This window comes from Cupressus sempervirens, chromosome 3, assembly GCF_028749045.1.
Source record: "Cupressus sempervirens isolate cs-2001-9-10 chromosome 3, ASM2874904v1, whole genome shotgun sequence".
NCBI classification, from domain to species: Eukaryota; Viridiplantae; Streptophyta; class Pinopsida; order Cupressales; family Cupressaceae; genus Cupressus; species Cupressus sempervirens.
Window position 1 is genome coordinate 1,042,980,596 of NC_143120.1, and position 25,394 is coordinate 1,043,005,989.

The window sequence follows — 25,394 nt, forward strand, 5'->3', positions numbered from 1 at the left end:
CCTTTGTGTCCTCGGCAATCCAAGAACAAAATCTATACTTATGTCCTCCCATGGCTTTGATGGAACAGGCAATGGCTGATATAGTCCAGTATTGTGGCTAAATCCCTTGGCAACTTGACAAACCTGGCAACTCTGTACAAACTTCTTCACATCTTGTGAAATCTGAGGCCAAAAATAATGTTCTTTAAGAATGGCAATGGTCTTATCTCGACCAAAATGTCCTGCCATCCCTCCACTGTGTTTCTCCTTAATCAGATTTTCCCTCATGGAACTCCTTGGAATGCATAATTGATTGCCCTTGAATAACATACCATCCTAAATCAAATAGTCCAACCACTTAGTTCTGTCTACAGCAATAGGCTCTTTACATGCTTTCCATGCTTCAACAAAATCAGGATCTTCAGGGTACAAATTCTTGAGTTCATCAAACCCAACTAATTCAACCTGCATTACTATAAGCAACACCTGTCTCCTACTCAGTGCATCTGCAACCCTATTAGATTTTCCACTTCTATGCTTCAACACAAATGTATAACTCTGCAAGAACTCTACCCACTTCATATGCCTTTGATTCAATTTACCTTGGCTATTTAGGTATTGTAATGCCTAGTGATCAGTATAAAAAACAAATTCCTTTGGCAATAAATAATGCCTCCATTTCTTTAAGGCCTGAACTATTGCATAGAACTCTTGATCATAAACAGAATACTTCTTCTTTGCATCATTCAATTTTTCACTAAAATATGCAATAGGCTTACCTTCTTGGCTTAATACAACCCCAATAGCACTGCCACTAGCATCACAATCCACCTGGAACACCTTTCTAAAATCTGGAAGTGCCAACATAGGTTGTTATGTTACCTTCTTCTTTAGTAATTCAAAACTTCTCGTAGCTGTCGCAGTCCATTTGAACTCTTTTCTATCCCCTCTTATTATGTCAATCAGGGGTGCACATATGCCACTGAAATTCTTAATGAACTTCTTGTAAAAACTAACCAGACCATGAAATGATCTTACCTCAGTAGCAGACCTTGAAGTAGGCCATTCCAAGATGGCTTTTACCTTCTTTGGATCCATTTTGAGACCTTCAGGTGATATAACAAACCCCAAATAGACTAAATCCCTTTTTGCAAAGATACACTTCTTCAAATTAATTAACAGTTTCTCTTCCCTTAACCTTTCAAGGACACTACGGATATGCAATAAATGTTCTTCCAAAGTCTTGCTGACAATTAAAATATCATCCAAATAGACAATAACAAATTTTCCCAAGAACTTCTTAAGTACCTCATTCATAAGCCCCATGAAGGTGCTTGGGGCATTTGTCAATCCAAAGGGCATGACTAACCACTCATAAAGACCCTCCTTGGTCTTGAAGGCTGTTTTCCACTCATCTCCTTCTCATATCCATATCTGATGATAGCCACTCTTGAGATCTCTCTTTGTGAAGTACTGAGCTCCACTCAAGCAGTCCATAAGATCATCCATTCTTGGCAAAAGAAATCGATACTTGATGGTTATCCTATTTATAGCTCAAGAGTCTGTACACATTCTCCACTCTCCATCCTTCTTTGGTGCTAGTAATGCAGGTACTACACATGGACTCAAGCTCTCTCGAATCAAGCCCTTCCTCAATAGCTCCTAAACCTGTCTATTTAGCTCCTTAGTTTCAGTAGGAGTCATCTTGTGAGCAGCCTTGTTAGGAAAACTAGCTCGTGGGATTAAATCTATCTGATGACTGATTTGCCTTACTAGTGGCAATCCTTTTGGAACATTATCAGAGATAATATCTCCAAACTCACCTAGTAAATCTAAAACTTTAACTGGTATTTCACTACTATCTTCTTTATCTTTCCTAGAAATCAAAGCATAACACATACACTGATGTTTCATGCCATCTAAAAAATTCCTTCCATCAACAAGACAAATCCTATCACTACTACATACCTTTTCGCCTTCCTTTTTCATGGGTTTCAGTTTGTGGTGAACTCCATCCTTTGTTAGAGAGTATGTATTTGCATGACCATCATGTACTACATGTCTATCAAACTGCCACGGTCTTCCCAACAATAGATGGAAAACATCCATTGGAATAACATCATAGAGAACTTCATCATGGTAACTCCCAATTTTGAATTTCACTAAACATTGTTCACTTACCAAGACCTTATGATCATCTTTCACCCAAGCAATCTGATAGGGCTGGGGGTGTTTTTCCCTCTTGAGCTTCAGCTTAGAGACCATCTCCTCTGATACGAAGTTATTAGTGCTACCACCATCAATGATCACATCACAACATTTTTCCTCACATTTGCACCTAGTACGGAATAAACTCCTCCTTTGTCCTAGTTCAATCTCGCCACTTAGTAAGACCCTTTCATTTACTAAAGTCTCTCCTCTTTCTGCATCCTCTAAATGTGATGATTGTGCATCCTCATCCACATGAGCAACCCTAGCTTGACCCTCATCTCTCCTATCTGTCCTTCCTTGTCATTGAGGGCATTCAAAGTCATGATGACCTTCTTCATTACAATGGAAACAGGTACCATGAAAGCCTCCTCTTCCTTGTCCACGTCCCCTACCTCTTTCTCTCTGATTTCCAAAGTCTTGATCACGGGAGCGATTGAAACCCTCATTCCTCTGGTTCCTGCTAGTACCCACATCTTCATTTTTCTTTTGGGTTTCATTTCGACCTCCAGATGACCTACCGCTTCCCCTTCCTCCTTGACCAAACCCTCTTTGTCTCCCTTCAAACTTTTTATTCAGCTTCTGTTCGAATTGTAGGGCAAACTGATATGCCTCTTCAATGCTGGTCATTCTTACTAGACTTAATTCCTCCTGGATGCTAGGTTGCAACCCACTGATATAACGAGCAACCTTCTCCTTATTTGCTTTTGCATGCCCTGCTCTAATCAAGAGTCGGTAAAATTCCTCTATATATTCTTGGACTAATCTTCCTGCTTGCTTTAACCCATGCATCTTCTTAAACAAATCAAGCTTGTAGTCCACAGGAATGAACTGCTTCTTTAATTTGTCTACCATGCGATCTCACCTTGTGATCTTCTCCTTTCCTCTTCTATTTCTTTCTAATTGAACCTCTTGCCACCAGATTTTGGCATGGCCTTTCAGTTTGGCCTTTGCAAACTTAACCCTATCTAGGTCCTTGATATCCTCATACTCAAAGTATTCTTCCAGTTCATTGATCCAATCGATCAACTCATCAGGTTTCAAATTTCCTGAAAATACACCCACTTCAATTGTAGGTCTTTTCCCAAACTTAGTAGTGGCCCTAAAAAGCCTTTCCTTTGCCTGATTCAAAACTTTCCCATCAAATTCCCCTTCTGGTCCAATTTCTTCTTCTTCATTGCCATCCTCACTTTCGTCACCTGCAGCAACATTTGTTCCTCTACGAAGCTCCTCCTGCAATGCTTGGACCTGCCTTTGGAGGGCTCTAACCTCCTCAAGATTAATAGCTCTGGCCCTTCTGCCATGCTCTCTTCGTGGAGGCATCTTCTAACTTGAACCCACAACCACACAGTCCTGGTGCAAACTACCTCACAGTCGGCGCTCTGTCTACACACTCAGGAAAACCCGCTCTGATACCACTTGATGGGGACACAACCCAAGCATAGAATGGACATAACAAGAAAGGGAAATTTTATTAACTTTATAAATAAGCTAATACATCCAGTATAGAGAAAATAGACTTCAAACATGCTCTATGGGCTTACAATAGCATAAATCTGGAGATAATTTCTCCTTTCAGTACCTCCTCTCAAACTCCACTTCGGACTGCCTTTTACAATGCCAGAAATGTCCTTAAATAGACTCTAGAGGGTTAAGGACTAGGAATACATTCTAGAAAGTGCTAGTTGGCATCCACCGACCAAATAGAAGGCTCTAGAAGCTGTGTTAGAAGTCAACGCAAATCTAGAAGAATCCAGAAACGGTAACCGAACTTCCAGAAGGCATAACTTTTAAACCGTAGCTCCAATTGACAAACTGTTTACATTTTCGGAAAGCTCTTGAAGCGCTCTATAGCCCTATGGACCAACTTCGCTCGTCCCCCTTTTTTGGCCCTTTTTGAGGTCATTTAATGCCCCTAACCTGACTTTGAAGCATTCTTAGGAGGTCTCCAAAACTCGAAAAACTACGATAACATTCAAACCGTGGGGCCTTTTGACCTGATTCTTTTTCTGGAATGCTCTAAATTACAATTACATTCTTCTAGCCAATTTACACCTCCTAGTTCACCAAAATGATGGCTCAATTACATACTCTTATATTTTTGGCATTTACACGTATCCCAAGGTGTTCAAATACTCTATCCTAGGACACTGATAGTGGAACTATGAGAGTTGGAACCTTTATTTGACCCAAATGGGTATCCAGAAATGAAAACACATGAAACAGAAACTAAGTCTAAGTACATTTTTTTGGTGACACAGGATTACCCTTATACCTCTGGATGCTCTTGCATCAATTTGTGGGTGCCACAAAGATTACAAAAGTGCGAGTTTTAATTTATATGTACAAATTTATATAGCACTATTTAGCACCATCTTGCCTTCTTTACATTAGATATAATTAGAGAGTATAAAAAATATAATATTTCTTAGATCCATTTTGAAGAAATCATGCAAGATAAACACACTCCCTAATTTAATTGCTTGCTAAAATATTAGATTCTTACATCTCAATTCTTCAATCCATAATGTAACTTCAATATTTTACCAATAGGTCTCTAATACATTATAATATAAGTTAGAACCTCACTTCCACCAATTTTAAAATAAAATGTAATGTCTTGTTATTCTTATTTCTCATATTTATTAGCAATTTCAATTAATCAATCTTGCTCAAAATTTAAAAAATATTTTAGATCTATGAAGTTATATTTAATTTATAAAGTTTAAATCTCGATATGGAAATATCATTCTATCCTTGACAAATTACCTCAATCTAAAATAAATGTGTAATTTTATATCAAGCTATAAAAGACTCTATATGACAACAACGCATCATCTTATAAACTAAAAATGAAAGTAGTGACACAACAACAATAGATTATAAGAGACTCTACATGACAACAATTCATTGTCTTATAAAAGAAAGATGAAGATAATGACACAAATCATTTTTTTATTATTATGGAAATCTTAATCAGAACAAATATTCTACCCAAAATATATAGAAAATAGCACAATCTTTACATGAATTGAATCACAACCTTTTCATGATTAATATCTTATCTAATCATAAGAGATTATATAATATTAGTAATAAGTATGATCATTAAGTTTATATTTTGTTAATTAAAAATATTTATGATAGTTTGCATCAATGAGATTGATGAAAGATATTTATATCAAACATTAATATTAAAGAATGAGACCTTCCATATTCTCACCTCACTAATTTAGAACTATAATTTATAAAAAAAAAAAAAAAAAAAAACTATTGAATTATGGGTAGAGACATGGTGTGACATTGTTGTTCTTTGTCATCACAATTATTGAAAGTTAACAAGGTTCCTCATTCTTGGTCATCAGCTTAGCCAATCATCTCAATACACCAAACAAAACCAGCATGAATTTCCTTGATAAGAAAGAAGTTGAGAATCTCAGTAAAAGGAAAGATTAGACACATGAATGGTAAAGCTACGCACTCAATTTGGAACAGTCTTCACTTTATCTATTTAGTCATTAATCGAATCTATTATTGCAACCACCACCAACAAATAAAGTAGTTTTCTCGATGGCTTTTAAATCCAACACATAAAGTTATGGAAATAAAAAAAGCGTTTGGAATATCTAACTTTAGTGGCATTTGCTTGGAAGAAACGTTAACCTATATTCCTACTCCATTGAATTTATGCTCACTTGAGATCTCTATATATACTCATCTGGCAATTATATTTTCCATAAACGAAAAAATAACCATATTCAAGTATGGACTCCTCCTAACTGGTGTGAGCTTTAAGCTCTGTTCAGATAATAATAATGGCCGACTTGGAGCTCACACCAGTGGAGGAGTTCATACCATCTGGAATGAAATTCTAATCTTATTTTGAAGCTTATAATGATGATGAAATAGTTATTGCCAAGGATAATTAAAGATTTATTTTGTAGTGATGATGTTTTATTAGGGTTTTATCAGTTAAGAGTATGGTATTTAATATATGTTTGGTGAAATTATGTCATCTTGTCTTGAATGTTTTGTTGGTTTTGTTGATATATTATTTTTCTAAATTGATTCTTAATCAGTGTGGAGATTCATGGTTAAAGAGCTGCAAGGTTTTGATAGAGCAGACGGTTGAGATTCACCAGAGCAAGCAAACAAAATGATGAAGAAACATGTAAAGATGGGCTGGATTATTTGCAGTAAAACTTAGTTCAAACAGATTGTTGCCTTTCTTCGTATGTGGGTTATCATGACACTCCCAGCTATTTTGAATGGGCTCTCTTGATCTTTTACGATCATTTTGTGTGGTTGGAGAGCGATAAAAAAGTTTATAGGAAGTGATATTACTCACAATTCTTGGTATCAGTTTAATATACATATTCAAGGTAAATATTGATTACGAAATTTTCAGATAAAGAATTTCTATTTTTCAATGTTAATTGTTGGTTTGATTAATTATTAGATTATTGTAAAGAATGTGACTTTTTAGATCAGATTTCACAGAGGATTAATCTACTTAATTTATAAGTAGATTTAATCAGTTAATTATGTCATTTCTTCTGAAATATTGATTTTTCAAGAATTGATAATGATGCTTTTGTGATATTGCTATCACGATGATGAATTTAAAATTATCTCCTACTTATCAAATGATGCTTTTGTTAAGCTCTTACATGGATGATGCTTATATGTGAATATTTCTTTTGTAAAAATAAAATAATAAATATATACATTTGTGCATTTAGGTTTATTAATCTGTTTTTAGATTAGTCAATTTAGGATATATTTTGTAAGTAGAATAAAATAATTAAACTAAATGTCAATTTAATTCAGATAATTGGAAACTTTTTAAATTTGTTTTGATAACAGATTTAGAGTTTAATTGTGTTTATATTAATTGATTGCCATTTATATGAAATATAAGATAAATTTTGGATATTTCAATGTTTTAAAATCAAATAAAAATTTGATAACTATTTTTAATACTTATAAAACTAATTTATAATTATTTTATATTGTTGGATATAAAAGCTAAAAAATTCATTAGACAATTAAGATGTGTGAACATGACACAATTCTCTATAATTATAAAAAAAAACACATTGTCTTTCTCTTTTTCTAATCTCTCTCCACTAAAGGCTTTGTGGCATAAAAAAACATGAAGGGAAGTCTATTTAAATTCATGGAAAAATGCATTTAAGTAAAAAAAAATGTTCATAATGCATTCAATGATAAATTTGTCTAACTGGGATTAGTTGTAAAATGACTAGTATAGATGATGTTTCATCAGCATAAAGTGTAACTATTTTAGGCATACCTTTTTTTATGTTTGATAATGATGACTTTAAACTCTCTTGGGTTCTAGGAACTATAAATGGAAAGATCAATTTATTCATGCTATTGTTATAGGTAGTTATGCTTTGATCCCACGTTTTGAATAGGGGGAAAGGTCACATGAGAGAAATATGAAATTGGGATAACACATCCTATAAACTATAAAGTTTTCCTCCAATAATCTTTTTAGCATGGCTAGTGATGCTAACATGACATGTCCTCCAGTACCACATGGGTTGGGGGAAGACTGGACCTCATGCCCTCATGCCCTCATGCTCATCCACATGAAGCTATTGCCAATCAAGTTAGGCTCCCAATCCAACTTATTCAAGTATATATTTAGAAACAAGCAATAAATAATTCCATGTCAAGATTTATTAAAGGGCCATAAGTAAAATGGAATATCACAAGGAAACCATGAAATTGTATCTCTCAAATGGTTAATAAAAAGTTATATTATTAATGCAAATTACTACGAGTTCACCTTTGATAGCATTCTAAAAACATGACCTTGTTTCTCATATCTAGAAATTGGAAGGAAAATTAATAGGTGAATTACCCAATTTGGGTTTGAAGCAAATATTCTTATAGATATTTTGTTCTTCTATTAAAGAAATGTTAGAATTTGACAATACTTGCTAAGTGTTTAGAAAACTTAGAAAAAAAACTTCTTGTCATAGATTACAACAATGATTGAATATGTTTATAATTGTTAAATTAAGGATCAAATTAAATCATCTAACTAAATGCTACAAGAAGGCATTAACATAATTATGTGTTTAAGTTGAATAGATGGAGGGGTGAATCTTTAAATCTATGTTCAACTCTAATTTGACTTTCTAACTTGAATTTCTACAAAAATTGTGTCCATATATGTGTGTGTGTACACACACACACACACACACACACACACACATATTTATTTGTGTATGTGTGTATCTATATATATATATATATACACACAAACACACACACACACACACACACACACACATATATGTATATGTATATGTATATATGTATATATACATATATGTGTGTGTATATGTATATGTGGGTATATGCACCAAGATGGTGTGCAAAATAGTGGACACCATGAAAAAAAATCAAAAGTACACATAACATGATCACGTTATGTGTACTTTCAATCAAATTTCAAAATGGGTTGAGCCAAGGAAAAAACATTTAAAAATTTGAACTTTTACATAACGTGATCATGTTATAAATGCAATCATGTTATTCTTAACAAAACACGATCACATTATTAAGAACTAGAAGCATTGATCTTCTAGTTATCCATAACCCCATTAGTTTATGAAGAACTAGAAGTAATGAGAGTGAGATATAAAGAGAGAGGGGGGTGAAAGAGTTGCATGGGAGGAGTGAGAGATAAAGGGGGGCAGGGAGGGAGAGGGAGAGAGAGCGGGGGGGTGATAGAGTTCACATTTCTCTATGGATGATTCTACAACACTTATCACTTCTCTATATGAAAATTTTGTTTTTGAGTTCATATGCACTAAAGACCTTTCGTCACTACTTCATATACTAATCTAGATGGTGAGTATTCATCATCATAATAATCATCATTAGACATAGGCTCACATGCATATCTTACTTCTTTCCTTTGTTGCTTTCCCCTTTCTATCTCTTCAAGTTATTATCTGTAACTTCTATCATGGGTCTAAGAAGATCTTCCCACTCTTTTCCATTAACTAGGTGGGATTTGTCTCTTTATCCTGAGTAATTGATTACTAGTTTCATTATTAATAGAATTCATAACTAGATTCTTCATAGCTAGTTTTTTTCTTGATCATTGCAATATTTTCTCCTCAATTGAACATTTTGTAATTAGTTGATATACAATCACAGTTATCTCTTGGCCAATCCTTTAGGCATATGATTGAGCCTTTAGATCCATAGAAGAGTTGAAATATAGATCTAGTAGAAGAATAGTATTAGATCCCCAATTTTAAAACTTCATCACCTAGTAAATTTTCAAGTTTGAATGGCACCATTTGATAGTTTTTGTTGGCACCAAGAACTTTTGAAATAATTAGCATTTTAAGGTAGGAATCCCCCATAATCCTTATAAGATGAAGGCCTTAATTTCTTTATGGTTGTTCTTTATCCAATGATTCTAAAGGGAATAATAGTCTTACTAGCAAATTTGGTTGCCAAGCACATATTTTCCTTTTGGTCGTGTCCAGATCAAATTTTAGTATCAAATCCTCTTGATGTCTTTTTCCCAATGTACATGTGATCATAGAACCACTCTAATGTGATTTTTCTTATCATCCTTAGTTATTATTTTTAGAGTGTACATAACTACAAAGGGTTTATTGACTTCACAAGCTATAGACTCCAAAATACCTCTAACAATTTGATGCCTTATATCTGCCAATAATTTGAATGATGGATAGGCAAGATATCCAAGGATAATCATATACAAATCTTTTGTGAACATACCTTATCCTACTGAAATCTTGTGCAAATAGATGATAGTTGAAACACACACCTCCTTTTTTTATACTACTTGTGATGATTTTCAAGCTCAAAGAGTCTCATACATTAGAAAGCTCTTATGATCCCTTAGATTTTTGAGACACGAGAGAAATATGAAATTGGAATTTCAATATAATTTGTTGGATAACTTATTGTTCATGCATGTGTGTGTGTGTGGGGGGGGTGGGGGGGGGGGGGGAGAGAGAGAGAGATAAAACATCCCATAAAATATAATGTTTGCCTCCAATAATATTTTTAACATGACTAGTGATGCTAACATGACATGTCCTCTAGTACCACGTGCATTGGGGGGAGACTAGACCTCATGCCCTCATGATTTAACATGTGAAGTTATTGCCAATCAAGCTAGGCCCCCAATCCAACTTATTCAAGTACATATTTAGAAATAAACAATAAATAATTCCATGTCAAAATTTATCAGAGGGCCATAAGTAAAATGGAATATCACAAGGAAATCATGAAATTGAATCTCTCAAAAGGTTAATAAAAAGTTATATTATTAATGCAAATTAGTATGAGTTCACCTTTGATAGCATTCTAAAAACTTAATCTTGTTTATCATATCTATAAATTGGAAGGAAAATTATCATGCAAATTTCTCAATTTGGGTTTGAAGCAAATATTCTTATAGATATTTTGTTCTTCTATTAAGGAAATGTTGGAATTTGACAATACATGCCAAGTGTCTAGAAAATTGTTTAAAAGAAATGTGGTGTCATAGATTACAACAATTATTGAATATGTTTATAATTTTTAAATTAAGGATAAAATTAAATCATCTAACTGAATGCTACAAGAAGGCATTAACATAATTACTTGTTTAAGTTGAATAGATGGAGGGGTGAATCTTTAAAGTTATATGCCACTCTAATTTGACTTTCTAACTTGAATTTCTACAAAAATCATGTGCATATGTGTGTGTACGTATACACACACACAAATATACACACACACACACACACACACACACACACATATATATATACATGCACATATATATATATATATGTATATATATATACATACATACATACATATGAATATGTATATATACATACAACATATACATATACATATATATTGATATACATATACAAATAGATGTATTGCACAAAAATGTAACAACGGAATAAAGCAACTAATGCCTATTCCTACATGTTCATGCAAACCTCAAATATGAAAGACAACATGTAAGTAGTGAAGACATGACATCAAAATAGCTTAATCTACTCAAAAGAGCACTAATGCAAATCTCACAAAATCACCAAGTAGTTGATGATTCCATGTTGTGGGATGTGGTTGCTCACAAATCCTACAACATAACAATGGGCTAGATAGTGCTTCTTGAAAATGAGGAGAGGGCTCTCCTTTTATAGGAAATGAGATGAAACCGATGGTTGAGATTCAATGCAAGATGAAGGGCTAGGATCTCTCAGGATTGATGAGGTGTCCATGAGATGGAGGCCAAGTAGACTCCATGTGGATTAGAGTTTTTGACCATTCAAAGGGGGGAAGATGCTCACACATGTGTGAGAAACCTTTGATGTGATAGGTCAATGATAGGTGCAAGAGGTGTGAGAAGCATGGCTTCTCACACATGTCTCACACATGTGTGAGACACCTTGACTCTCATGTGAAGGGGGACACACATGCAAGAGGTGTGTAAGGCATGAGGGGTGTGGGAAGTGTGAATGTTATTCACAGATGTGTGAGGATTCCTCAAACATGTGTGAGCATACACTTAGGACTAAAAGTGGATTAGCAAAGTGATTAGAAAAAGTAAGTGGGATTAAGTAGTGGCTAGGGTTAGAATGATAGGTTAGGTTAGGAAAGTGAGGTTAGGTGAGGGTTAAAGTTAGGATCCATGTGTTCAAATAGGATTATATTTAATATTTAATTCCAAGTGGGATTAAAAGGGGATTAATTAAGTAAACAAAGTACTTTACTTAATTAAAGTGAATGGGTTAGGATGCAAGTGGAATGAGGGGAAGGCTAGGATTTAAATAAACCTTAGTTTATTTCAATCAAGGAAAGGTGAATATAATTAAACAAATGAAAATTTATTTAATTAAAGGTAGGGTAATTAAATAAATAATAAATATCTATTTAAGTGGTCATGAAAATGGTATTTGGACAATTTTAAGTGTCTACAATATCTACACACACACACACACACACACACACACACACACACACACACACACAGATATACATATAAATATAGATATATATGTATATACATATTTATACGTACATATGTGTGTGTGTGTGTGTGTGTGTGTGTGTGTGTGTGTGTGTGTGTGTGGGCATATACACCAAGATATTGTGCAAAAAAATGGACACCATAAAAAAAATAAAAAAAAAGTTGAAAGTACACATAATACAATCATATTATGTGTACTGTTGATCAAATTTCAAAATGGGCCGAGCCAAGGAAAAACATTAAAAAAATTAAAATTTTACATAACGTGATCATGTTATAAATGTGATTATGTTTTGCTTAATAAAGCATGGTCACATTATTAAGAACTAGAAGCATTGCTTCTAGTTCTTCATAACCCCATCGGTTTAAGAGAGGGGGTGAAGGAGTTGTACGGGTGTGTGTGTGTGTGTGTGTGTGTGTGTGTGTGTGTGTGTGAGAGAGAGAGAGAGAGAGAGAGAGAGAGAGAGAGAGAGAGAGTGTGTTCACATTTCTCTATAAATAATTCTACAACACTTGTCACTTCTCTATATGAATTTTTTTTTTTGAGTGCATGTGCACTGAAGATCTTTTGTCACTACTTGAGCTACTAATATAGATGGTGAGTATTCATCATCATCATCATAATCAAATATAGGCTCACATGCATATCTTACTTCTTTCCTTTGTTATTTTCCCTTTTCTGACTCTTTAGGTCATTATCTGTAACTTCTATCATGGGTCTAAGAAGATCTTCCCACTCTTTTCCATTGACTAGGTGGGATTTGTCTCTTGATCTTGTGTAATTGGTTAATAGTTTCATTCTTAACAGAATTCATAACCAAATTCTCCATAGCTAGTTTTCTTCTTGATTGCTGCAATATTTTCTCGTCAATTGAACATTTTTTAATCAGTTGATATACAATCACATTTTTCACTTGGCCAATCCGTTAGGCATATGATTGAGCCTTTAGATCCTCAAAAGAGTTGAAATCTAGATCTAGTAGAAGAATAGTATTAGATCCCCAATTTTAAACTTCATCACCCAATAAATTTTCAAGTTTGAATGGCACCATTTGACAGTTTTTGTTGGCACCAAGAACTTATGAAATAATTAGCATTTTAAGGTAGGAATCTCCCATCATCCTCATAAGATGAAGGCCTTAACTACTTTATGGTTGTTCTTTATCCAATGATTTTGAAGGAAATAATAGTCTTACCAGAAAATTCAATTGCCAAGCACATATTTTCCTTTTGGTTGTGTGGATAAGATTTCAATATCAAATCCTCTTAATGTACTTTTCCCAATGTACATAGGAATGTACAACCACTATAATGTGCTTTGTCTTATCATCTTTAGTTATTATTGTCAAAGTGTACATAATTACAAAGGGTTTATTGGTTTCATAATCTATAGTCTCCAAAATACCTCTAACAATTTGATACCTTTTATCTGTTGATAATTTGAATAATGGATAGGCAAGATATCATGTGCAAATAGATGATAGTTGAAACATACATCTCCTTTTTTGTACTACTTGTGATGGTTTTCGAGCTCAAAGAGTTTCATACATTGGAAAGCTTTGATGATCCCTTAGATTGTTGAGACTGGGAAAACCTATTTAACATTCACCTTAGTTGCAATTAACACATGATATGCATTTGAGCCTAAATGTCAGATGGTGATGATGAATAATCAATATCTACTAGTAGCTCAACTAGTGATAGATACCCAATACCTGTGGTAATATATGCAACATGGATTTCAAGGATCACCTAGCTTCATAAAATAGGAAAGAAAACATCCCACCATAGAAGTAGCATACAAACTTGTCTAGTGATTTTATTATGTCATAGATGGCTTCTGATGTCACATGATGATGATGGTGATGAATACTTTCTATCTACTAGTAGCTCAATTAGTGATAGGAGGTATTCAATACACATACATACTTAGACTTCTTTTAGAGAGATCTTATGAGATCTTAAGGGTTCCTAATGTCTATTTTGACACACTAGGACCCCTCATGACCCCTTTCAATACATTAGATCCAACAAGTCTTTCAAAGAATTTATATTTTTCAATAGAGGAGATACACCCATTGAAACTACAATAATCTTAGATATCTCACTTCAATTAGAATGGTATTCATAGATAGAAAACTATTCCAAGGACTCCATAGGAAAATGGAGTGGCTAAACGCATGAATAGGACTATAATAGAGCATGCAAGAAGCATATGGTTGGATGTAGGGTTTCCCTTAAACATGTAAATAGAGGCTATCAATACTATTGTATATTTTATTAATAGAGTTCCCTCTACTCCTTTGGGTTGTGGTATTCTAGAGGAAGCATGGACTAGTAAGAAGGTGAGTTATTCTTTTCTCAAAACCTTCAGTTGCGAAAAATTTTCTCATATATATTCTAAAATAGAACCAAGCTAGAAGCTAAGTCAAAGAAATGTGTATTTGTTGGATATGGCATTAATGAATTCAGTTATAGGCTTTTGGATTTTGAAAATCATAAAATTGTAAGAAGAAAGAATGTCATAAAGTGTTGTACAAAGATCTATTGCAGCAATAAGAGAAGAAAGAAGATGATTATTTAGTGTTGGATGATACACCAAAAGCTAATGTTCCAACAATTCCTCATGATTTGCAACAACTGCAACAATAAATACCACACACCCCAGTGAATGTTAGATGGTCAACAAGGCTAAGTAGACCTCCAAAAAGATTTTTTCCTTCTTTGTATTTTATTTTACTTACTGATGTTGGTAAACTTGAATGTTGTGATGAAGTTGTGCAGGTGGATACTAAGATTCAATGAGAGTCTACAATGAAAGAAGAAATGGACTCTTTTTTGAAAAATAAGACTTGGGATTTATGCAAGTTTCCTGTAGGCAAAAAGGCTTTATAGAATAAGTGGGTTTATAGGTTGAAAGAAGAGGATGGAGGTAAGAAAATATTTAAAGCCAGGTTAGTTGTAGAAGGGTTTGCATAGAAAAAGGGCTTTAATTTTGATGAGATATTTTCTCCTGTTGTTAAAAGACTCCTATTCACACTATTTTAAGTATTGTGGCTATTGAAGATTTGAATTTGGAGTAGCTTGATGTTAAAATAGCCTTCCTTCATGGTGATTTGGATGAAGACAGAGATATATAGCATAGCCATAGGGATTTGAGGTCAAAGGTAAGGAGAACATAGTGTGCAGATTGAAGAAATGTTTATATGGCCTGAAGCAAGCACCTTGGCAATGGTATCTAAAATTTGATAGGTGTATGCATGAGCATGGATATAAAAAATGTCACTCAGATCATTGTGTTTATTTTAAGAGGTTGGATGATAGTAGCTACATTATTTTATGTTTATATGTTGATGATATTCTTGTAGTTGGGTCTAACATGGATCACATAAAGGGGTTAAAGGAGCAGTTAACACATGCATTATCTATGAAGGATTTGGGGGCAGCAAAATAAATCCTTCATATGAAGATTTTTAGAGATAGGAAGAACAAGAAATTGACTTTATCTCAGGTTGATTATATTGAGAAGGTATTACAATATTTCTTTATGGAGAATGCTAAAGTTGTTAGCACACCTTTACCTGGTCATTTGATGTTGACTAAGGAGATGTGTCCCAAGACATAAGAAGAGGAGGAAAGATGTCCAATGTACCTTATGCTTTAGCTGTAGGAATCTTGATGTATGCTATGGTATGTACACAGATAGATATTGCACATGCAATGGGAGTCATTAGCAAGTATATGAATACGCCAGGAATTGAGCATTGGAATATAGTTAAATGGATTCTCAGATATTTGAGAGGAACATCTTGTAAGTGTCTACACATTGGGGGCTCTACGACTAGTTTACAGGGTTATGTTGACTCAAATTTTGCAAGAGATATTGATACCAGGTGAAGTATTATAGGTTATGTATTTACTATTGGTGGGGCAACAATGAGCTAGGTTTCTAGGTTATGGAAGGTTAAAGCTTTATCCACTATAGAGGTAGAGTATGTTGTTGCTATAGAGGCAGCCAAGGAGATGATATGGCTTCAATTCTTCATTGAAGAATTGCAACACCCTCAGAAGGATAATTATTTCTTTACTAATAACCAGAGTGTCATTCATCTTGCAAATTAAGGATTCAACTCTACATTCAAATGGAAAACACGTATAGTTGCATTACCATTTCATTCAGTTAGTTTTGGATGATGGATAGTTAAAGTTGGAGAAGATACATATAAATGATAATCCAATAGATATTTTTACAAAGGCAGTGAGAAGGGAGAAGTTGAACTCCTCTTTAGCTTTAGCTGGTCTTCTAGAGTGAACAGAATAAAAGAACAAAAGAGTCTAGGGTGGTTTGATATGTTCTAGTAGGAGCTACAAGTTTAGGAGTACTATGATCAGTCTCCAAGTGGGAGGTTATTATTATGGAGTCTGATTAGTCCCTAAGTGGGAGGTTGTTGTGATGTGGAGCCTAATTAGACTCAAAGGTTTATTTGGTGAAGTTTCCCTTATGATTATTTCTACAAGGGTTTGGGGGTAGTGCCCCCAAGACAAGTTGGAGGGGCATCGCTCTCATAGGGGTTTAAGCCAAAAATGACCTTATATTGTAAAAGGCATCGACTATTATTTTTATATTATTCTAGCCCTAATTTTGTAAGTAGTAAAAAAAAGCTTACATAAAAAAGGATTAGGGTTAGGGATTTTCATAATGTGTGATGCAAAAATTGGTTCTTATAGTAGTATTGAGCTATAAGGGATTACAGATTGTAATCAAGTTGTAATAACTAGACCATAATAATATTGGACTTGTTGTTGGTGGACATAGCCCAGGGATTGGGTGAACCACGTTAAATCTATTGACATTTCAGTCAAGTTTGTTTATTAGTGAAACACACTTATTCAGATGGTTAGTATCTACCAAACTTATTGTATAGTTAACAATGTTAACCAAGTAATTCAGGCTTTACCAAGTTCTATAGTTGCTACCAAGTACTAGGAACAATATTCAGTTTACTCTGAGTAGTTTCTACCAAGTTGGTGATTACCAGTATAAACTGAGCTTCTTAGTGTTTACCAAGTTTCTCAGTGCAAATCAAGTTCTTCAGTGGTTATCAAGTTCATAGATTTAGCAATGTGAATCTAGTGTTGAATGAGCCACACATTGTCAATGAAGTGATTTAGCTTACAACAAACTCACAGTAATAGCATTGACCAAGCTATGTAGTGTGAATAAAGTGATTTAGTTTATATGTTGAGTTTCATAGTGATCACTGAGTCACTAGTGTAGACTAAATTTAGACTACTTGGAAGTGATTAGTATGGACTGAGCTTCTACTTCTACCAAGTACATGAAAATTCCAAGCATTGATAATGAATGTCGAGAATCAGAACCTCACAGAGTTTGTCTTTAGAACTAGAGTACCTACAATTGGGCCAACTTTGTATATTTTGGTGAAACTTGTATTGTAGCTAACTTTGATGAATTGTAAATTGGATTGGTATATATGTAGTGTATTGTATCACATCCAATATAGAGAAGCATTGAAGCATATTGAAAACCATGGAAGTGCGAAGTGAAAAGGCTATAGTAGTATAAGGAGTGGCAAAGATTTATCTATCATAGTAAGGTGATCATTACACTCAAAGGAATCTCATTCAACAAATCAATTTGGAGATCATGGATCAGCCACTAGTTCATCCTAATAGGTGGAACAATTAAATCCATTCACAAGGTAGACTTAATAGCCTTTTGTAAATCTCTTTACCAAGTGCATACTTCATTGTATATCTGTAAATCCTTTCGCAAGGTGGACCTAGCAGTCCTTATTGCTCCTAATAGGGTAGATCATTTGAAGGATCATTGTAAGCCTTAATAAGCCAAATTTATACTGGAGTACTAAAGCTTGTGAGTATCATCTCCACCCTAGTTTTAATTTCTATTTGGAAGAATTCTAAGTCACCATATTGTATGTCAAAGTGTTATAAATGTTTTAATGCTTTTAGTTTTTCATGCACAAAATTAGATCAGATTACACATAAAGGATTAATTGGTAATTAAGGAAAAAGTTTTCTTAGTTACTAATTCACCTCTTCCCTCTTAGTAACTTAGCCTATCATATATTTCCAAAAAAATCTTGGTGTCTGTGTTCTCTTATGTGTGATCTATTATTTTATGATATTGGTTATATTTTCATTTAACTGTTATTTCTATCTGAGGTTAATCCTAACAATAGTGCCATTTCTTCTCAACTCTATCATATAAACTCTTAGGTATGGAGTTGGAAATTTCTAGAGGAGTTTTCCTATAAGGAGCCATCATGGCATATATTGTCTCCTCTATTTGATTTCTCTCAATCTTTCCAAGGTTATCAAATTCAATGTGAGAGAAACCTGACAAATCAACATTGATTCTAATGTTCTTAGATAAATTATCTAGGTTTGAGTAGGGATTGTAACTCACCACTTGGAATTGGCTATTGTCATCAAATTCAGTCTTCTCCCCATCAAATTTATCTTGAGAAACATACTGATTCTAGAGTTGTATGGACAAAATTCTCACTTTCAGAACTAGGGCTTTTTCTGCATTGTAAAGCTTTGATTACTTTTCAAAAAAATTATACATCCAAGCTACAATGCTTAGTGACAGATTTGGGCCTTAAAAGAAAGTTGTAAAATCAAAATTAGAAAGTCCACTTTGTTCATTTTGACAAGTGGCCCATTGTACATGCACCACTTATAAAGTGTCAAAAGCATCTTTTTTTGGGGGGTCTTTTGATTGATTGAAAAGGAGGGGGGGGTGTACTATGTTCTTGTGTCTCTCTTTTGTGCTCTTTTATTTTTGCATCATGGGTTTTAAATATCCACCTCTAACTTCACAAAATTATTCTACATGGAAAGATATTTCATGGAGTAAATTAATGGAAAAAAGATATAGTACAATTACCAAACGTACTGATGCTAAAGAACTCATTAATTGGAAAGCTCAAGATCGACAGGATTTAGGAGTTATTAGGAATTGTGTTCATAGAGATCTCTCATTTCACATTGCTAGTTGTACAAAATCAAAGCTAGCTTGGGATAACCTTGCAGCATTATATGGTAAGGTGGATGAAGAAAAGGGATTTTAGATTGAGGATGATCTAATTCTCTTGGATCCAAAGAACTTTTACACAATTCAAGAGTACAGCAACAAAGCCAATGAGTATAGGTCACTACTTAAAGATTGTGAAAATCCCATGAAGGATGAAAAGTTGATTCATGACATCCTAAAGAGGCTACCTTCAGAGTATACTTTTTTTGTTTCAAGTTTTAATACTCATAGGTTGACCATGGAATCTCCTTACTAGAAGCCTTCATTTGATGCATTTGCAAAGATGTTGATTGTTGAAAAATCTCACTTGATGGATTTAGGACCACTCAAGTCATCAAAGACCAAATCCTTGGTGGCTAGTGATGAGTACCAATCAAGTCAAGGAGGGAAAAGAAACAACAAAAAGAAGTAGCAGAAGTAGAAATCACAATCAGAGACACAACAATCCTCCTCACAACAAGATAGTTCTTCTTCAAACAAGAAGGGAAGTAATGAAAAGAAGGGCAAACTTTTTTGTGCATACTGCAAAAAGTCAAATCATGATGAGCATCATTGCAAGACAAAAAGAATCGATGAGTTGGAAAATTTAAAGAATCGATGAGTTGAAAAATCTACTCAGGAAGAACAAGATTCAAGTGCCAAGTACTTCCAAAGATTCAACTCCAACCTCTTCAAAGGGTAAAGGGAAAACATTTATGGCAAACACAAGTTCTTCTTTAGAATGGATACCTAACTCCAGTGCCTCTTACCATATGGGTTCTTCAATGGAGAACTTTTATTCATTGAAGCAGTCAAAGGTACCACACATCTTCATGGGAGCTGATACTAAAATAGAAGTTAAAGGGAAAGGACATGTGGAAATGGAAAATGGGGAATTCAAAGATGTTCTCTATGTTCCAAACCTTAGCTCCAATCTCCCATCAATTTACCAAATCACTCACCTTGGAGATGGCCTCAAAGTTGAGGTCCTTCCAAATTCAATGATGGTGTCAAGTCTTCAAGATGATTTATTATTTGTAATGGGGAAAGTCAATAATGACAAGATTTTTTATTTTTTCTCCCACTTTATTCCTAAGTTTCCTTTGCAAGCCTTGTTGACTCACTTTACTTCACAAAACACATTATGGTATTAGTGGTTTGGTCATCTTCCCTTCTACTCTCTTCAGTAGCTTTTCTCAAAACACATGGTCAAAGGTCTACCTAATATCAACTTTTCTAAGGGAGACTATTCATCATGTTCAGTAGATAAGAATCTTGAGGAGAAGTATGATAAAGGCAAGTCTTCTATAGCACCAGTTATTCTCCAACTAGTTCACATGGTTTTAGCAAGAACATTTTTAGTGACTTTAGTCGCCAAGGCCACTACATCCTCACATTTGTTGATGACTTTTCAAGATTCACTTGGGTCTACTTCCTTCATCACAAGAGTGAAGTGATTAATAAGCTTCAAGCCTTCAAGACTCATGTTGAACACAAATCAAGGAAATTCATCAAGGTTCTAAGAGTGGACAATGAGAACAGATATGTAGATAGAAGACTTAAAGAATTTTACAAACTTAAGGGGATTGATCTTCAGAACCACCAGCATTTAGTTTGCACAAGATAGATGTTGCAGCTATGAGGATTAGGACTCTCAAAACCATGACAAGTTGCATTATAAAAGCCAAGTCTATTGATCCTACACTTAAAGTTGAAGCCATTAGTAGTGCTAATCACATACTTAACAGGTCTCCTCATAATGTCTTAGATGGGAAGACTCCTTTTGAGGCATGTTGTGGTAGAAAATTGGTTGTGAGTCATTTCAGAGTCTTCGGTTGTCCAGCATGGGAAAATCTATCTTCTAGGGGTTGCAAGGCACCAACACTTAGGCCTTGTACTTTCATAGGATATGAAGACAATGTGAAGGCTTATAGACTTATGGATTTAGAGACTCACAAGATTTTTGTTGTGAGGCCTCACCCTGACCCATCCTAGCACCGATGATACATTATTATTTTGATACTCATGACTCGATACGTCAGAACATTATTTGATGCACTGAACATTATTATGATATTTATGATGTGTGATGCTTTACTTTTAGATATTTGATTTCATCATTTAATGCTTTATGAACATGTATGATGATAAAGTAAATGAATGCAAAACTAACACTTTGATTATATAATTCAAATGGTCGAAAATATGAGTAGAATTATATAAATAATTGATCATTAGAAAAATGGATGTTTTAATTTTTATGAATTTTCTAATTTATAAGTTTTAGCCTTGAAAGGGCTATGTTATGGCATGGTGATTGATGTCTCCCATTGGGAAAATCCACCTCCCCCCTAGCCAGGTTCCATATTTGGACCTATTGTGCAAAACCGATTTAGGGTGCATGCTTGAATTGTTCTTGATGTTGTGATGATTCACCAGGTCAGCTTTTGTCTTCTCCTTGTGTTTCCTTGAAGTTTTGAAGGTGTTGGAAGAGAGTACTTGTGAAGGATTTTAAAGAGATTTCTTGAATTGTAATATTATGTAAAATGTATTTAAATTTTGATGTATTGGCAAAGACATCGGGTTTTCTTATTGGTTCTTTCCCGATGGAGCCTTGAACTAGGATGAATAATATAGAAAGAAAAAAAAAAGATTATGAAAGCCTCCTTGTATTGCTCTCATGTGATTTCAAATTTTGCATATGTTGTGAGAAAATAGATTGATAGATAATGACTCTGAATTATGGATTTCCAAGTTTTCAATTATGTTAATGAAAAGCAATTTGATATGTTGAAATTTCAATTCGATGTTTAAGCATTAAGATGTAATAAAATTCCTACCTTGTGATCTCAAAGTTATCTCTCTCTCCTTGTTAAGTTTCATAATGGACAAAAATAAAATCAATTTGATTAAGAGATTTTGTGCTTCCTTGAATTCAAAAAAGGATCATACACCTTGAGGTATAATGAATAGGTAAAATATAAATTATAAGATGAAAGACAAAATATAACCCTAAGCACAACCTTGGATTATGATACTTGCTAAAGAAATCTATGTTGTCATTAGGCTAGAATGCACTCTTAAGATAAAAATAAATATATAGCAAAGAAAATTATGCCAACACTTAGTCAAAATTGGCAAAAAAAAAAAAAAAAGCATTCCCAAGAGTAAAACAACCTCTCTAGAAAATGTATGGGAAAATTTTTAATCTTCCCCAAGGTCATAGAGAATATTCTTTGTATTATCCTCTTGGATTGCAATTAAAGACCAATATTAAATCTCTTAAAAAAAGAATATGTAAATCAATTACATGTAAAATTTAAAATATTCAAATGTATGCTTGGTGACATTTCTCAAACATAAAACTTTCACATTAACTCCTAGAGGCTAGGAGGCATGGTACTAGCCTAGGAATTTATGTCCACTTTTATATTAAAATTCAAATAAATAAATAAATAAATAATCATCCTACCCACTTAATTTATTTCTCCCCCCATTTCTTTAACTTGTTTAATCTCCCCATTGAAGGCCCATGTACAAGTGTCTTTTCATCTTAGTGAGCGAGCAATGAAGTTTTCATTCTTAAAAAAAAAATTTAAACTTGCAATGAATGGGGAGTCAAAACCTCTTAATTTATTTGTTTCCCCCTTCATGCACTGACCTTGCACTTGGGGTCTTCCCCATGCAAGGTAGGGAGGGGACAGGCCTCCCCATGCAGACCTCAACCAGCACATTGGCAGGCCTATGTAGGTATATAGGGTTGAGGGGGCGGGGGGGGGGAGGCAATTATCATGCATATTTCGATTGTTTTTTTTTTGGTTTTGTTTGTGTAGGGTGTGATAAAGAGGTAGTGTAGGTTAGTGTAGGGATACTCTATTAAGTTAGATTGTATTGTTAGTTTTAGATTAGATTAACATTAATTTAGTATTTAGATTAGTAGATATGTTGAGTTTTTAGAAAGTGGAATAGTTATTTTTAGTTAGAATGGGATTCGTTAATATTTTAAATGTGGTTCCTACTTAGTGTTAGTACTTTAGGAACTTGATTATCAGTTAATTTAATTGTCATAGCATTTTAATTTTTAATTGTTTCATTATTATTCAGATAATTTTATTAATAGTTTTAAATAAGATTAGCTTTAAATTGTTGTTAGATTAGTGACTTAGTTATTAAGTTATTATTTAGTTCTAATTTAAAAGTTTTAAATCAAAATTTTAATATTCTATTAGTTAGTTTATACAATTGTGAGCATTGTTAGATTGATTTTAATATGGACTTTATTAATGTGGATTTAAAATTATGATAGTTTCAAATGAAGTTTAGATTAAGATATAGATTTTGAATTTATTCTAGACAACAATTTCAATTGTAAATAATGAGTTAATAAGTTAGATTAGATTTTGGATTCAAGTTTCAAACGTAGTTAGCATACATGGAATAGTTAGACTTAAATTGATCTTCTAAAGCATCAAATTCTCTTAATGTTAAATGATTAAAATCATAATGACATTCATGTATCAAGTAAATGAAAGGAACCAGTTAATTGGTTCATTTTAAAGTATTTATTAAAACAATTGATAGATTATGAATTTATTAAATGGAATAGTCATTTAATTTTATTAATGGATTTACTAAGAGACTTTCAATTCACCTGCATAATCCCTTTTACAAAAGGATCAACTTGAGTCATAACCCTGTTAATTGTCTATGGTGATCTTGCTTCTAGCTTTACAGTACCTTTGACTATCTGAATCTTAAACCCCTCCAACAATTAACTCCATTGTGGTTAAACATCTAACCTTGTTGACCGTATTATTTTATTGAATCATAGTGTTCTAAAAAAAAAATTGTGTTCTTTTTGGTTATAAATTTTGGGCATGACATTTTGGTATCAGAGCCTGTGTTTCAACAAAAGGAACCTTTAACCATTGCACTTCTAAAACTCAAACTAAACATTAAATTGTGTAGGATGCCTCCTGTTACTCAAAGCAACCGACGAGGTAGAGGCCATAGGATAAGAGGTGGTAGAGCGGGATAGGAGGATGGACCTCCTCCACCACTAGCTAACCCGAACCAAGACATTATAGATGCCCTTCAGACTTTGATTGGTGTAGTTCAGCAGAGGGTAGTACTTGTAGTTCAACCAGGTCTGCAGATTCCTATAGTGGAAGTAGAGGGACCCAGTGGAGCGGGCCTAGGGGTAGAGAGAGGACTAGGAATCCCCCACCAAGGTAGTTAGAGGGTCAGGATGAGCATGAGGGTAAGTCGATACATTAGAGAGGACCACCACTCGACAAACCTCCTAGACATATAGGAGATGATATTAGGGAGTTGATACGACTCGAACTATCACACTTTACTAATTTTACTGAGGGGACAGTAGTAGAGGCATGGTTTCAGAGCTTATAGCGGTGCTTTGGATTACATCCTTATGGGAGTAATCTAAAGGCATGACTAGCAGTCCATCAGTTGAGAGGAGATGCCTCCAATTGGTGGCATCAAGAGAAGACTATAGGAGGTGTGAGGATGGATACCCTCATGTGGGAGTCATTCTTGGTGAGGTTCTGAGAGAGGTATCTGTCAGAGCACTTCATATAGAAGTAGATAGAGGAGTTTCATTCTCTATATCAAAGGGGCCTTACAGTAGCTCAGTACGAGAGCAGGTTTCTCGAGCTCCTTCCTTATGTTGAATACATGAAGGATGAGAAATTGCAAGTGCATCTCTTTATCATGGGTCTAAATTTCTCACTTCAGGGTCTAGTTCATATGGCCTTCCCTACCACCTTTAGATAGGTAGTGGAGATAGCACTAGTTGCTGAGGATACTCGAGGTAGGTAGGAGTCATAGGATCAGTTTTCGAACCAAAACTCTACCCGACATAAACCCCCTTGGAAAGGGAATTAGAACTATACACTAGGGTCCTCTAATGGCCAATAGTCTCCACAACAGCAGTAGCAAGAACCCTCGCAGGGTTATAAGGGCTCTAAGCCTAGGCAGTGGTAGTCACACTAGGATTAGAAAGTACATGCTACACAACCATAGTTAGAACTGACTCAGTAGTCTTCCAGGGGTGGATACAGTGGGTCTAGC

The 25,394-nt window shown here is 34.2% G+C and overlaps 1 long non-coding RNA gene across 1 annotated transcript; it reads left to right on the forward strand.

Annotated features, from left to right (window-relative positions):
* Window positions 1–5,850: 5,850 nt before the first annotated feature.
* Window positions 5,851–6,623, forward strand: LOC149570302 (uncharacterized). Its single transcript, XR_016361801.1, has 2 exons — window positions 5,851–6,158; window positions 6,267–6,623. It is a non-coding gene; the product is annotated as an uncharacterized LOC149570302 (long non-coding RNA).
* The last annotated feature ends 18,771 nt before the right edge of the window (window positions 6,624–25,394 follow it).